Consider the following 13,901-nt stretch of genomic DNA (forward strand, 5'->3'; position numbering starts at 1 on the left):
TGCATTAGGTGCCGTGCATTAGGTGATTTAGTGCACAGTTTTATAGTAAGCATTTTAGGACATACAGAAATATTCTAACTCGAACTTCACTTCTGAATATGAAAATCTCATTTTGCTAAATTGTCTGTTAAATTCTTTAGAAACACTTAATCAGGTTTAATCTGTGCGTTTAGTCTTCATTGACAAGGGACGGTCTTATTAATATGAAGATCCCATTAAAAATTATATACTACATCTGGCATGGGCGATTTAGCCTTTGGACACCGACACTGGTACATCCCGTATTCTGGGAAATCTGTGGTTTCCTCAGTGGTGCTTGCTGGTGGTCAAATATTGCCTAAATGTTAGTGCTGATAATTGGCCTTAGATAAAAATTTGCCTGTCATGAAACTGAAATCCCATTAGTTGTTTACACGCAACCAAAGTGTTCTGTACTAAAGAACTAAATTTTCTATCTCAAAAGTACATTCTATGCTTTTAATGGTATTAAAATCAATAACACTAAAACAGAGCAAACTGAAGATGCATGTGGACATGTATTCAGAAAAATATGAAATCAAGTTGTATGTTTTGCTGTGTAAGAGACACTGCCTGCAAGTATATCACATTGTAGGTCTGAGGTGATCCTTCCTGTTTCTGGAGAGAAGATAGGGAAGGGGTATGGTTCCACTGGAGCATGGGGTGGAAATGCAGTTTTTAAGTGGGTGCCATTTAATTTTTTCCAAGTTCACATGTGTGTTGCTAGCTGTTAGAGTTGTGAAGTGTGTTCCTGATTGCTGTTCCCTTGCGACCCAATTTATGGCCAACCTCTTCAGTTTTGGCTGCTGGGTCCGTGCTGCTTCTAGAATGGAGCAAGGACTAAGCTGGAAATGTGTGTGTGACAGAGCTCGTGTGATTGTACAAGACAGGGGACCTCACAAGGATGAGTGAGGATAATGTGTACTGGAAGGTCCACTGAGGTTAGTGAAGAAGGAGCATGATGTTTGTTCCTGATTGCCTGTGTTGCAATGGCACTCAACAGAGTGTAAACAAGCCATTGCTGGCACACTGCGGTGCCATGTCAAGCTAACGGCAGGGCATCTCTCCCAGCAGATGTGGGAGAGAGCACCTTCTTTCCTACTGTCCTCATCCTTCATGACAGTACCAGCCTAAGTTTTGTAGAAGACTAGTCCCTGCAACTGTAATTTCAAAGACATTTCATTGAAAATAGCAGAATTGTAGCCCAGAATGCAAAAGTCAGCCTGATGGCTCTGGGAGGCATATAAGAATGTAATAGAGTCTCCCAAAACTTCTGCAGGGGAATTTGTATGTCGCTTGCTCACTGTATGCAGTTTTTAGAATAGCATATTGCAGAATGGTTAGCCACTATGCGGCTGGGTACACCTTTAATTCATAATGCCTCAGTTATATATTATCTGAAAGAGACACCCTTTTTTCTAAGAGTGAAACTAGGCAACCTAGTATCATCCTAAAAAATAGAAAGGGTTGTGGGTTAGGATTAGAACTGAAAGTTCAAGGAGGGCACTGAGGTGTGTTTGACCAGAGGTAGATTGCACATGACCATGTAATGATAGGTCTATCCTAATCTCAGGAGACATTATATATTGGAACATTTCAGATTAATGTCTCTGTGTTCAGGCCCCTCTTCCCAGACATAATTGACCTAGACTATCTACTGCTTGTTATCAACCCATGACCTTGTGTAATGTCAGGTTTCTAAATACCAGATCAGCCTGTCTTTACAGTGCTCTGATTGTTTGAGGTACTTGAACAGGCATTCCCTTGACAATTTTTGGCCTCCCTATATCTGATTTTTTTCAAGGTTTTTGATTAAATGGTATTTGGGGGAGCAGCCCCATCATCTGATTAGTGCTGCAGGGAGCTGCACCAATCAGTTGGTAAACTGGCCCAGAACCTTTCATTTTGAGATTACCAGTTCAGCTCCAATGATGGCCGAGACAGCTGTTGAGATAGGAAGGTGCTATTTACCTTATCAATAAGAAAGCAGTGGAATTCTGAAAGGATTTACTTGTTTTGAACCTGCACTGTTAAGAAATTAGTGCTCAAAATGGAAAATTCTGTTCCTTCATCTTGTGAACCTTGGAATGTAAAAATGTGGTGATCAGGTGACAGTTTAGTAGCAACTGAAGGTCAGATGGCAGTGCCTTAACTTTCCTCTATGAATGACTACACTAGGCCACTGGTGGATAAAGAATTATTCAGCATGAGTAAGAACATCCGAACCCATCTCTAAAAGGGCCTGGTTTGAGAGTAGACTCAAATAGTTCAGAAATACTAGTGGAAAAAAGTAATCTAGGGAAAGGCTGCAGTGATTCAAGGGTCTGGTTTGTGCCTGAAATACAAGTTTCCAAGGACAAGAAACTTCCAGATAGAAAAACTTGATCTGAAAGATCATGCAGTATAAAGTGAATTGCAATTGTTGTCCAATTAAAGTGAGCCAGGAGAGAGAGACTGTTGAAATGACATTGTAAGGTTCTCTCTCGGTGACTTGCATATCAAATTTGCTCACTTCAAAAAGAAGAGAGAATTTCCAATTCCCAGTGCTGCACAGTCAACCTATGATCTAAAACCAACGTCTGCACTTTCTACCTCTTTTTGAGCATCGCTAGCAGCAAATATTTTGCACCCAGAACTTCGCAAGCAATTTTTTGACTGATGCATAAAAGCAGGTGAAAATCCACCTATAATATTCTATGGCTGATTTAGCTCAGCAATGCTAGTGGAAGTAAAACCTAACATTCTTAACCTAGTAAATAGATAAGATCAACAATTTTACATTGCACAGGAAAGTGCTGTTTAGTATTGGGCAAGGCTTTCTCTGACCATAAAGAAATACAAAACAAGAGAGACTGGAAGCTTAAAATGGTTAATATTTTAAGTGTGTCGTTAAGGATATATATGATATCAATATTTGTTGTCAATATCAAATGTGTTAGGGCATTGTCAACTCTTAGGAGACTGCTCCATTGGGTTATCCCTATGCAACTTCTCTGATAGTGCAAAGCCTCTGTCATCATGCCTGGGACACATTCTTCTTCCCATGGCCTATTTTAATAGGATGAATAAGGGGAAAAGAGCATAGTTTATACCTAGCCCTGGTGATTCCTGACTGCTGGTGCAAGTTAGAGCAGCATCCACGGTGTTCCAACGTATGCTGGGAGACTGGATCCAGGCACAGTCAGGCCATGACTGGATGGGTGCTCAGGTGGCTAAATGCCAGCATTGCTCCCTCATCCATCAACTGAGTGACTCTGAGCCACTTTGCAGTGGTTGCAAAGGGGACCTATATTTGTAGTGCTGGAGTTGAGGTGATTATGTTGATATTTCCGTAAAACTGAGTGCGCGCAGACCTCAGCTGGATACTGATGTAATTAACAAGTGTTATGGCTTCTCTACAAGCAGCTAGAGCCCCAAATTCTTTACCTCTTGTAATCAGTGCATGGGAAGTACAGCAGAAGACTGCAAAAATCCAGAAATGAGAAGTTCACAGTTCCTAGTGGAGGCAGAGACTTCTGCACACTTGTATCTGTGTGTGTTAATTGGCAGCTTGTACATGCCCAGATGAGTGAAGTGATTTATGTTTAAACATCCTGATATCAGCCACAGTTTTCTGAAAAGTAATGCATTTGTTATGAGCGGAGGTAAATTTTGAATAGAATATGGCTGTGAAGTCCAATGTGTTACTCCAGAGTTCAGGGAGAAGAGGGCACGGTACTTCCAAATCAGACAGCTAATGCAACTCAAGTAAAGAGAACCTCACAAAATGTGTGTCTTTATTTTAGGCACAGATATGAAAGAGTACTACTGAAGAGGAAGGTGGTGATCGGAAATGAACTAGATCAATTAAATAGGAAAAAAAGAAGTTGCCCTTTTTAATTTCACTGTGGGGAAAAAATTAACATTAAAAAGGTGTGTAATTGGGTCTAGCCCTAAGAATAAACAGCTGCCTGCATGCTGGGGTGTTTTTGTGTTTGAGAAAACAGCTCTTTTTGTTTGCTGGAAATGATGTTTCTGTAGATAAGTTCTTCTAGCACTGGCATTGAAGAGTCACAAATATATCTTAGAGCACTATTATTCTTCATTCTCTCTTTACTGGTCTTGAAGCCTGCTTCCACTCTTGCGGAAGGCCCCGCACCTCCATAAAGATGTGCTATAGGACAGCTGTAACAAAAGAATAATAAAAGATATTTTTTATTTTCACATGCTGATATTTGAAAATCAAGTAAGCACAAGCTGATGTTAGCACTTCAGTGTCCCCAAGTTTAGTGGAGAAATCTCCTTTTCTCTAAAACAGTCATGTGAACAAATGTCAGATGTTACAGCTGAGCAGACATGAAAACACTAATGTGGCGCATGTAAACCTGCTTGCAAGATGATCTAAATACTTTATTGTCTTTTAGGACAAACCCTGCCTAGACCCAGCCCATTTTTACACTAATCTTGTAACAGCCAAATGATTTGTAGAGAGAATATCATTTGGCTTTTATGTTGTGAGCAACAGAAGAATGATTGCTTCTAAAGTGTTGCTGTTTAGTGAGATATTAATGGAGGGATAATCCATTTACATTTTTATGGCGGAAGTTTTGTAATGCTTTTGGGATTCATTTATTCTTTGCATTTGCAAAATAGCCTCTACTGAAATAAAGCTGAAGCAATTTGCTGTGGAAGAATACAGTAGTTTGTTAAAAAACAAAACATTTTTCAAGGCTCTGTACAAAGTCCTGCTGTTAAAACAAGCAGTTGTTTTTTAAAATAAATTTTAAATAATTTTTCATGGATATCTTGTAAAGTAGGTCAGAGTCGTAAATTCCACATGCTATATATTCAGTAAGCACTCTGTATACATTTTAACTATGTCATTTTTATTTATCTGCAATGGATAGTAAGATACATAAATACAGGTGACATTTCAGTTTGTATTAATCTTCTCAATAGCAGTTGTTGGCTGGTTCTGCTCTGTCCCATCTAAATTCTCTTCCAGGTGATCAGTGGTTTGGTCTGCTTTGCCTCTGCTTCTGTTGTAGAGTCCTGCCAGTAAGAGCACCAAGACTCCCATTACTTTGTGCCAAGAAGACAGTGTAGAATGCAATTTTCATTTAAAAATGGGTATTGTGTTACTCTACCACCTATCTCAGCAGTGTGGGAACTAGACAGTGATTATTCTGAACCATAGACAAAGGGTTCTGCTTATATGCTTAATGCTTTCTGCTTCTCAGATTACCTTTACAAAAAAATTGGGGCAGGGAAAGGGGGGAAAAAAGAGGGGGACTGACAATGCACATCTGGTCAGGCGCCTTATTATTATTCAGAGATGATGTGCATTGGAAAAAACATACATAGTCAAAAATATGATGCAGATGACCAAGTGCTTGGATGCTTCAGTACTAATAATGAAAGAAACTGTAACAGAAAAGAGCCCTCCCTATTGAACTTATCCATTAGTAAAATGTTACTGCTTTTTGTTTCTTTCAGATCTTTGTGAGTATGGAAACATTTAAAACGATTGTAGTTTGACTCTTGTGACCTGCCCTACTCTTTGCCTTGCTATCTGATGCATTTATTTTATTGACTTTTGACCTGTGTACACTATTTGTGCGTACATATGTGTATATGTGTAAATTGCAAGCAAAAGCGAACAAGTTATTGACTCCCTCCTTTTTCTAGTTTTCAGCTGTGCTACTGTAGAAATGGGACAAAGGCATGATGTGCACTGGCGTTATGCATGGGGTGACTGACTGTGTGTGAACACCCAGCACTGCAGCTCAAGGTGGTCTTGCTGCCTCTGTGAAACATGCCATTTGCTGTGTGATCAGTTAGTAAATATAAGACATACTAAAATTACACTTTGTGCACTTTCCCATAGAGCGTAGGATTCTGAATGGTGCCTGTAATAGCACAAGCTTCTAAAACTGTATCTGAAGAGGAAGAAGTTCTCTGCAAGTTTGCTTCTTTCTGATGTATAAGCAGAGTCCATGAAGTACTGGGAATGACACCTCTCCTTAAAAAAAAGAGAGTCCAAACCCCATACAAATCTATAGATGTTTTTTCCCTGCTTAATTAGATCAGAAAATCAGATTGTGTGGCCTGTTTTTCTTAAAAGCAGTTATGGGCAGTGGAAAGTGGGTAAAGTTCCTGCATCCAATATCAATCAACTGGACAAGGAGAAAGGAAAAGGGATATGGTGCTTGGCAACTATGTATTTTAAAGTAAACTTAGCAGAGAGAAAGATCTGTTATCCAAATTTAGATGTATTTTCTGAAGGACAATGTTTTGATATTAACACACCAAGTCAGTGGTCTCAAAGTAAGTTACCTGCTGGGTGAAATTCTGTTGTCTGTGTTATGAAGGGAGATCAGACAAGAAACCCATGATGGTGTTTTTGGCTTTAAAGGCATATGAAATACACCATTATGAAAAAATGTGTGGGTTGGATAGTGCTCTGAAACCTCTTAACCTAATCGTAAAAGGTCTTCTAATCAGGCAGCATAACTGGAGACGTAGGTGCTGTGCAGGATGGGGCTGTACACTACTGAACTTCTCCTCCCTCGTATGACTGGAGTGTGCATACGGCTCCAGCAAGTGCTGCTTGGTTAGAGGGCTGCAGGATGAATAGAGAGAGGATCTTACTGGTAAATCTGTTTATAATGTGCTGGTTGTAAACTGCAAGTGTGTCTGGAAGAGAAAAATTGCAACAGCCTGTACTACTTTTGAAACACCGTGAGCAAATTTTAGAATTAAGTTCTTCTTGAACTGCAAAATTTAGCTAAGAGAAATATGTTTTTGAAAAATGGTCTTGTAACAGCAACTGCAGGAAGCTGTGATGGCTTTCGGTGTACAAAGGAAAAAAGACATGAATCAAAATTTAGATTAATCAGCTTTCAATTATCCTTTGAAGTGTCTTTAAATCATCATTTTAATATTATACTCACAGTGAACCTGATTTACATTCACTTGCAAACTTCAAATGTAAACTCCCTGTCTAATTTCAGGGTGAAATCTAGGTGGGGATGATGTGTCCCTGAAATGTATCATTCATTTTTACATTTCATTCTTGCTCAGAAATGGAGCCAAAATGTTATCCTGAATGCTCAAATAAATTTTGTGGGTTACAAAAAAAGTTTTAGCCAATTGGATTGTAAAAAAACTATACTGATTTAGGGATTATTCATGAGGAATTTTGACATCATTTAATCCTACTATTCTGTGGGAAGACATACTAGCCATTTAACTTATTATGTGTGAGGTTTTTAAGTATGTATTTTCTTAATTTGAAGTTTGAAGATAAGATTTCAAGTCAAGGTCATTTTGCTGAAAAGTTCTTTTCAGATAGAGAAGTGGGATATTTAAGCCAAATTAGAGTGATGGTATAAAACAAATGGAAGGCTTAGCTAAGGTTGCTCTTGCAACTAACTCTAGAAAGTTATGGATGTGGATTAGGTTGTCTTAGCAGCAGGGTTATTGTGTTTCTGAAAATGGCAGTCCTGCATTGTGGAGTCTAAAGCCTTGCTCTTTTCATTCTGAAGTTCTCTGGCCATAATGTGTTCAAAGAAAACATTCAAATATGAACTGATTGTATTTAACCAAGCGTATCCAGTGAAATGGGTTAACCTGAAAAGACTCCAGGAAGAATGATGAAAGCAATTATAACAGACTCTATATGACATAAACCAGAAAGAAAAAAAATGAACTTTCTATAAGTAGATCAATAGCAAGTAGGTCTCCTGCTTTCTAAAGATCTCAGGAACCAGCTTGTAACTTAACTTGTTAAATATTGCTAACACTTAGAAAAGACAATTTTTTTCCCCAGAAGGTTGAACCTCTGACAATGAAGACTTTTAAAAAATGTCAGTTTTGACATCCTAACAAAGACATGCAGAGAATCTATTAGTTAATCTTGACAATCTCGTGATAAAATGCTTCACTTTTGGACCTTGATGTTAGAGACATTTGAGCGTATGTCTTCAGTCCACTGAAGAGGATCGATTCCTAGTTTTCTGGGTCTATTATCTTACTTGCAGTGGGTTCATGTGTTTTATTTTTCTGTGTTCTGCTGGTGCCTTGTGGAATATTGTTCCCTGGAAGCTTGTGATGAAAATAAAAAGATATCTGTCCGATGGCTGCGAAGATGTGGGGTCCTGAAAATGGGGATTGTGGTCAATTCTTAGTCTTTAGCAGATATTTGCCACATGGCAACAAATATGAAACATTTGGTAGTGTTATCATTGGAGGCAAGGCTTGAAGTCCATCAGACCATCAGTGACTGTGAACTCTGATGAAGCATCTAGTCTAAAAGAATATAATAACGTCTATCAGTGCCTTCCTGATCCTACCTAGGCATGGTACAGGTGAGAAATTTTTCTCTTCTCGCTGGTGCTGCACATCAGATCCGGAGAGAACTGAGCAGAGAAAAAGGATGAAAAGAAATTATGCATTTTAGTGTAATTGTTTTATTTTTTCTCAAACTGTTCACCAGTAACTCAAGCCCAACATTACCAAAAACTTGTTTTCTCATTTCAACTGTCTGCCTTTCTCCCAGTCTGCATTATGTTTGTTGATGCTCTTCTGCCTGTGCCTCACCAGCTGACATAGTGGGAACTAGTGTCAATGAGTGCAGGAAGGCTGTGTGTTATGACTGGGATTTTCTTGTGTTCCTTCACTCTACAACCCCCTGGAGGGTTATGAAATAATTTGGCCATATTTGAGGTTATCTTCTATGCTTTATTGCTTATCTATGATGTAAAACCCTTCTCTGAGAGAAGTAGTATAATAATGGACCATTTAAGAACACCAGGGTTTACTGATGATTATTAGAAAGGTTTACTGGCCTTAAAACTACACAGGCATTTGGGGAATTGCAGTGCATTCAAATGAGTATTTTATTAACAAGATGCTTCATATTTTAATAGGCTATTTGTATGAGGCAGTTGAGGTGCTGTTATGCTAGTTACTCAATTTTATGAAATTAAACAATAACCATTAAAGTAAAAACCTTAGGAAAATTGCCAGAGTGCAAAATAGATCTGTCCGTCAGCAAATTTAATTTATTTTCATTTTCAAAATATTTTTTTTTGGTTTTGTAACATGTATTTTAGAATTTTGAGCGGGAAAAGACAGACTCTGATTTGAGCCTCTATATCTAAAGGCGCAGAAAGGAATGATCTGTTTTTTCCATGGGATGGTAGGCTTTGTTTTCAATCAACCCAAGCATTTGCAATATTGAGCCTGTTGCTGTTTCTGCACTGGAACTCTTTGTGGCTGAACCATAGTGAAGTTAAACTGGGAAGTAAAATCTTAAGAAACCTAGAAAGGTTAAATTGGAACAAAGAAATATTTGGTATATGATATATGGATTAAAATTTCATATGTAATGTATACATGAATCTTCTGGCCTTTATCTTTTGTGTTTTCTGCATTTACCTACTTCTGTAGACAGTACAACACCTTTTTGTGATAATGAAAAATGGAGAGTTATTCATTTAGCTATAGTTTCAGTCACTCTTCCACATGCATGAATCCCAGCAATTAAGTAAGTGTTTTGTCTGGGCAGAGCTGGGGCAGTGAATACATAGACCAGGTGGCAAATATAGCCCATGAATTAATTTTATTTCACAGGGCCTGTGGGCATGTAATTATTTTTCCTATATTACTGTCGAATAACCCAAAGCCGTGTGATTAATGTGAGTCCATCAAAGGTGTAGAAAGGCATAGTTAGTTCTCAGGAAAGAGCAAGGCCTCCCTTCTCTAAGGTGAATATAAACCATGTGGCAAGGAGGGACGGCAGGCTCTGTTTGAAGATAAGCACTAAATTTCTAGGCAGGAAACTCTCCTGCTCCTCACAAAGGTTGCTTATTACTCAGGCTATTAGGCTCAGGCGCGAAAGGCTTAGTCTCACGGCACAGATGGCTTTTCATCTGCCCAGACAGCTGGCATAATTTCACCCTTGAACCTGTTCTACAGGAGGTCCTCAGAAAGGGTTAAGAGCAGTAAGGTTTTGGCTTTGCTGTTTAACATGTGCACTCCTCCTGATTGCTAGTTTTCTGAAGACTCAGTGCAAGCATGTGCTATTTTAATGTCATCATTTTGATGCTTTCAAAGTATAGAACAGAATAGGAGTGCTTGTAGTCATGTTTTGGCCCTGTAAAAAGTTATGTTACTGTATATACTTTTTACTTTAAAATGTTGAAAGAACCTTGAAGAATGGTTTAAAGTAGGGATGGTCAGCTTCCCTATGGTCAAGAGCATTTCTGTTCCCCAATCCAGCTGTTCAGGGGTGGACTCATGCAATGAACCGAGTATATAGCTACCTGTCATTACTCTTGACTCTGGGGACAGAAACACCTCCAAACGGTAGAACAGTGTGGAAGCTGTTGCCAAGACTTGCTGGGGAATGTTGTGCAGACAGTCAACCCAGGTAGCTCTGCACAGAGCCAGCTCAGGTCCGCTAGGGCTTTTTAACTTAAGACGCTGAGCGAGAGGGACTGAGCTGGCTTTGGAAGCAGTGAAGTTGCAGCCAATGGCTTTGTTTCTGAGTGAATATGTCCAACTGGACCTGAGCTGCTGATATGGGGCTGGCTCTGAAGTCTCTCCGTCTGTGACACGGATAACTTGCAGCCCCACTTCTTGGGATCCCCTGACTTCCACCATATCTGCCTCCTCTGTTCTTGGACTGAGCAAACTGCTAAAGGCTGTGTCAGTTGTATGGCCCAATTTAGGCACTTCTGCAGCCCTGATTAGATGATCTCATGGGTCATAATCTTGTTTAATTCACAGAAGGCCTGTACTTGTCTGTGCCTTTTGGTTCTGACTTATTTTACATATTTTGCAGTGCTGGTTTTTACTCCCTGTGGGAGAGAGGAGTCCCTCCAGCTCTGAGCCCTCAGGCTGGGACTTGTTAAGTAAAGATGAGGAGGAGGATCCTGACTGACTGGAAGGGGAAATCCCAGCATCAAAAATTGGTCTACCAAGTGGAAAGTGGTAGGGACAATCCCCTTGATGTATAGTTAACATGAGGATCATCAGCAAAAACTGCAAGCCAGCATTTCAGAAGAGTTTGAAGCAGTAATGGCTGCATTAGAGTTAAGTCCTTCAATGCATTCGTTGCAGGATCTTTCATCCTCAGGAAAAAGAACATGAAATATAATGAGTGCTGAGTAAAGAAATCTTAGCTATACCCAAGGCCTTTTGAGGAATAAAAGCAAATTAAAAAAAAAAAAGCCTAAAAAAGAAGAGCCAGTGGAGCTTGTGAACACTTACTTCCCAGTTCTTTGGACTTGTTCTTGTTTTTTCTTTTCCTTCCCTTGTTTTCCTTACTCCCCTGCATCAGGCAGTGCTTGATATCATCACCTTGTTGTCATATCTGCTTGGGGAAACAAATCTGTCACAGCAGTTTCCTGTCAATACCCTGTCTTGAGTTAGCAGCATGTGCCTAGCTCAAGCACTGTAGGATGATGTAGCTTTCACTGATAAAAAACCACTCTTTCCATTACCTATTGAAGAATGAACCACATGCTGGCATTACCAAGATTTGGAAACCAGAGATTGAATTTGTAGCAATTGTTTGAAGTCACAGTTTCAGCATGTGTATAGAATTTATAGCTTTAAATTATTCACATTCAGAATGAGTTCTCATGTTCCGTCATTTTCAACCCCATTTTTTACTTTTTTGGAATTATATATATATATATATATATATTGCATTAATATCACCAGTGTAAGGCCATACCTGTACATAGATAGGAGTGGCCCACAGAGAACTGAGAGCCTCTTTACTTTTCTCTGACCTGTTGCTTCTTCCTCATTAAGATTTTATATTGCTTAGTGTACTGATGGTGTCAGAGAAGGTAAAAGCAGAGCAATTATATCAAAGTTGTTTAGTAGTTACCTATACCAGACAGTTTGCAGGCTGATACTCCCATAATAGGAATTTCAAATAGAACTGAATCAAACTACTGGCACAGATGATAGTACTGTTTGTAAGGTGATACAGCCTAAGAACAGATATTTAAAGGGGTAGAAATTACAAGGAGTAAGCAAATGAGTGTGTTTGTTTAATCAGTTAAGGAAGATCACTGCATAGCTATGGTGTGAAAATGGGCAATGTAACCTTGGAAATAGCTTCATTAAGTGTTGTATGAGAGGTTAAAAATGGTAGTCCCTGCTTTCACAAAGACGTGGAAAGCAGAGATTCAGTAAATCCCAGAGCAAATAATACATGTGAGACGATGGAGGCCAAAGAGGATAATATGTATTAGTCTACATATGTGGCTACACATAAATCTTTCTGGTTATTTTATGTTTGCCAAGTCTAAATGAGACCGAATGTGTGTGTATGTGCATGTGTGTGTGTGTTTAAATAATAACTGACTAGATTGAACCATTCAGCTCAGTTTTGTACCATGTGGAAAATTCTTCCTGAAATAAAATGATGACCTCCAATTTAGCTGCAAATTTAGGTTTATAAGGTCTTGTAATGCAAAAGATAAGATCAATAATAATGTTTCCATTTGTATTTTTTTTTAAAAAGAGACACGTCTTTTTAGGCCAATAAATAGGCTGAACAGAGAAAAAGTAAACTGAGCACATCAATAGGTCTTTTGAATCAAGAGCCTGAAAGATTTGATGGACTACACTGAAACTGAAGGATGGTGATAATTATGAAGGAGATTGCATAACACATTAAAGATCAGCAGCGGGCAGTAGAAATGTGGGAAAGTGAAGGACCTTCAGCTTCTGTCAGGCCAGACAGTTCAGAAGGCAGTCAAAATATCATACTCAGCACAGCCAACACCAGTTCTCCCTTACTCAGACCTACCTCCAGGACTCAAGGTAGCAGTTCTGAAACAGTTTTGCTGGGTAGAAGGATGCTGAATGACCAAACTGGTTGAATACTCTTGCTAAAGCCATAGTGCTTCGGTACCTGAATGAGCCAAAAAAATTGTAGTCCCACTGTCAGTCCCCTGATTATTTCTTGACTATGACCAATGCTTAAAAAAGTGACTTTGTGATATTTGACATGACCCCTTCTCTTGCTCTGAATTAGGGTGAGGGAATCTGAGAAGGCATCTAGGAAAACAGGTAACATAAAGCAAGAATGGGATGAGGGAAAAGGTCTTTTTCAAACTATTCTGTCCCCCATAATGGACAGGCCTGCTGACCTGGGTGTTCATTTCTACCCAGTGGACAGGGAGACAGTGACTGCACTATTGCCTTTCCAAGAAGTCACATCCCAGGATGTTTCCTTCCTTTTCAACATCTGCATGGTTGTGCAAGCAATACCCTGAGTAGGTACATTCCAGAAACACCTTGGCAATGCCCTGGCTGAAGTGAGAGCGTCTTTAGCATTTAGCACTATCTGTTTATGCCATTCCTTGCTGTGTGTTTAACCCTTTGGGGCTATGCACGTGAATGCATTTGTAAGATTTATGTTATTAGTAACCATGTTTATGAGTAATTACGCATAACACAATGATGCCCAGAGAACCAAAAACAACATCCCATTATGACAGAAGTTGTTGCAAAACTTAGGTGTGTGATCCCTTCCTGAAAAAGCTCTCTGAAGACCCAGCGCATGAGAAGAAGACGAACACTAAAACAATTTAGAGCACTCTGAGGCAGAGTGAAGTTGAGATGAATAGAGTGCGGAGAGTTAAGAGTCTTGTGACTTGCCCAGCAAGTTCAGGTAGAAGAAGGTCCAACAAGAACTGCAGAAAATTTTCTGAATGGCCCAGGGGCCCTGTTTTAGCAACTTCTGCAGCTGTTTCTACTGAATCGAGTCCTTGGCTTTGTTCTCCCTTCCCCACAGACCATGCGGAAATACCATGTCAGTACTAATTTTCTGTAGAATTTGCTGCTTCATGGAAGTGGTCAATTTTATGCTTTCT

At 39.3% G+C, this 13,901-nt stretch overlaps 1 protein-coding gene across 12 annotated transcripts in view; it reads left to right on the plus strand.

Moving 5' to 3' along the window:
- Positions 1-13,901, plus strand: part of FARS2 (phenylalanyl-tRNA synthetase 2, mitochondrial) — a 288,914-nt gene that overhangs the window by 209,054 nt on the left and 65,959 nt on the right. The gene's annotated exons all lie outside the window — the stretch shown is intronic.

The sequence above is a fragment of the Apteryx mantelli genome, chromosome 2 (genome assembly GCF_036417845.1).
Source record: "Apteryx mantelli isolate bAptMan1 chromosome 2, bAptMan1.hap1, whole genome shotgun sequence".
Lineage (NCBI taxonomy): Eukaryota > Metazoa > Chordata > Aves > Apterygiformes > Apterygidae > Apteryx > Apteryx mantelli.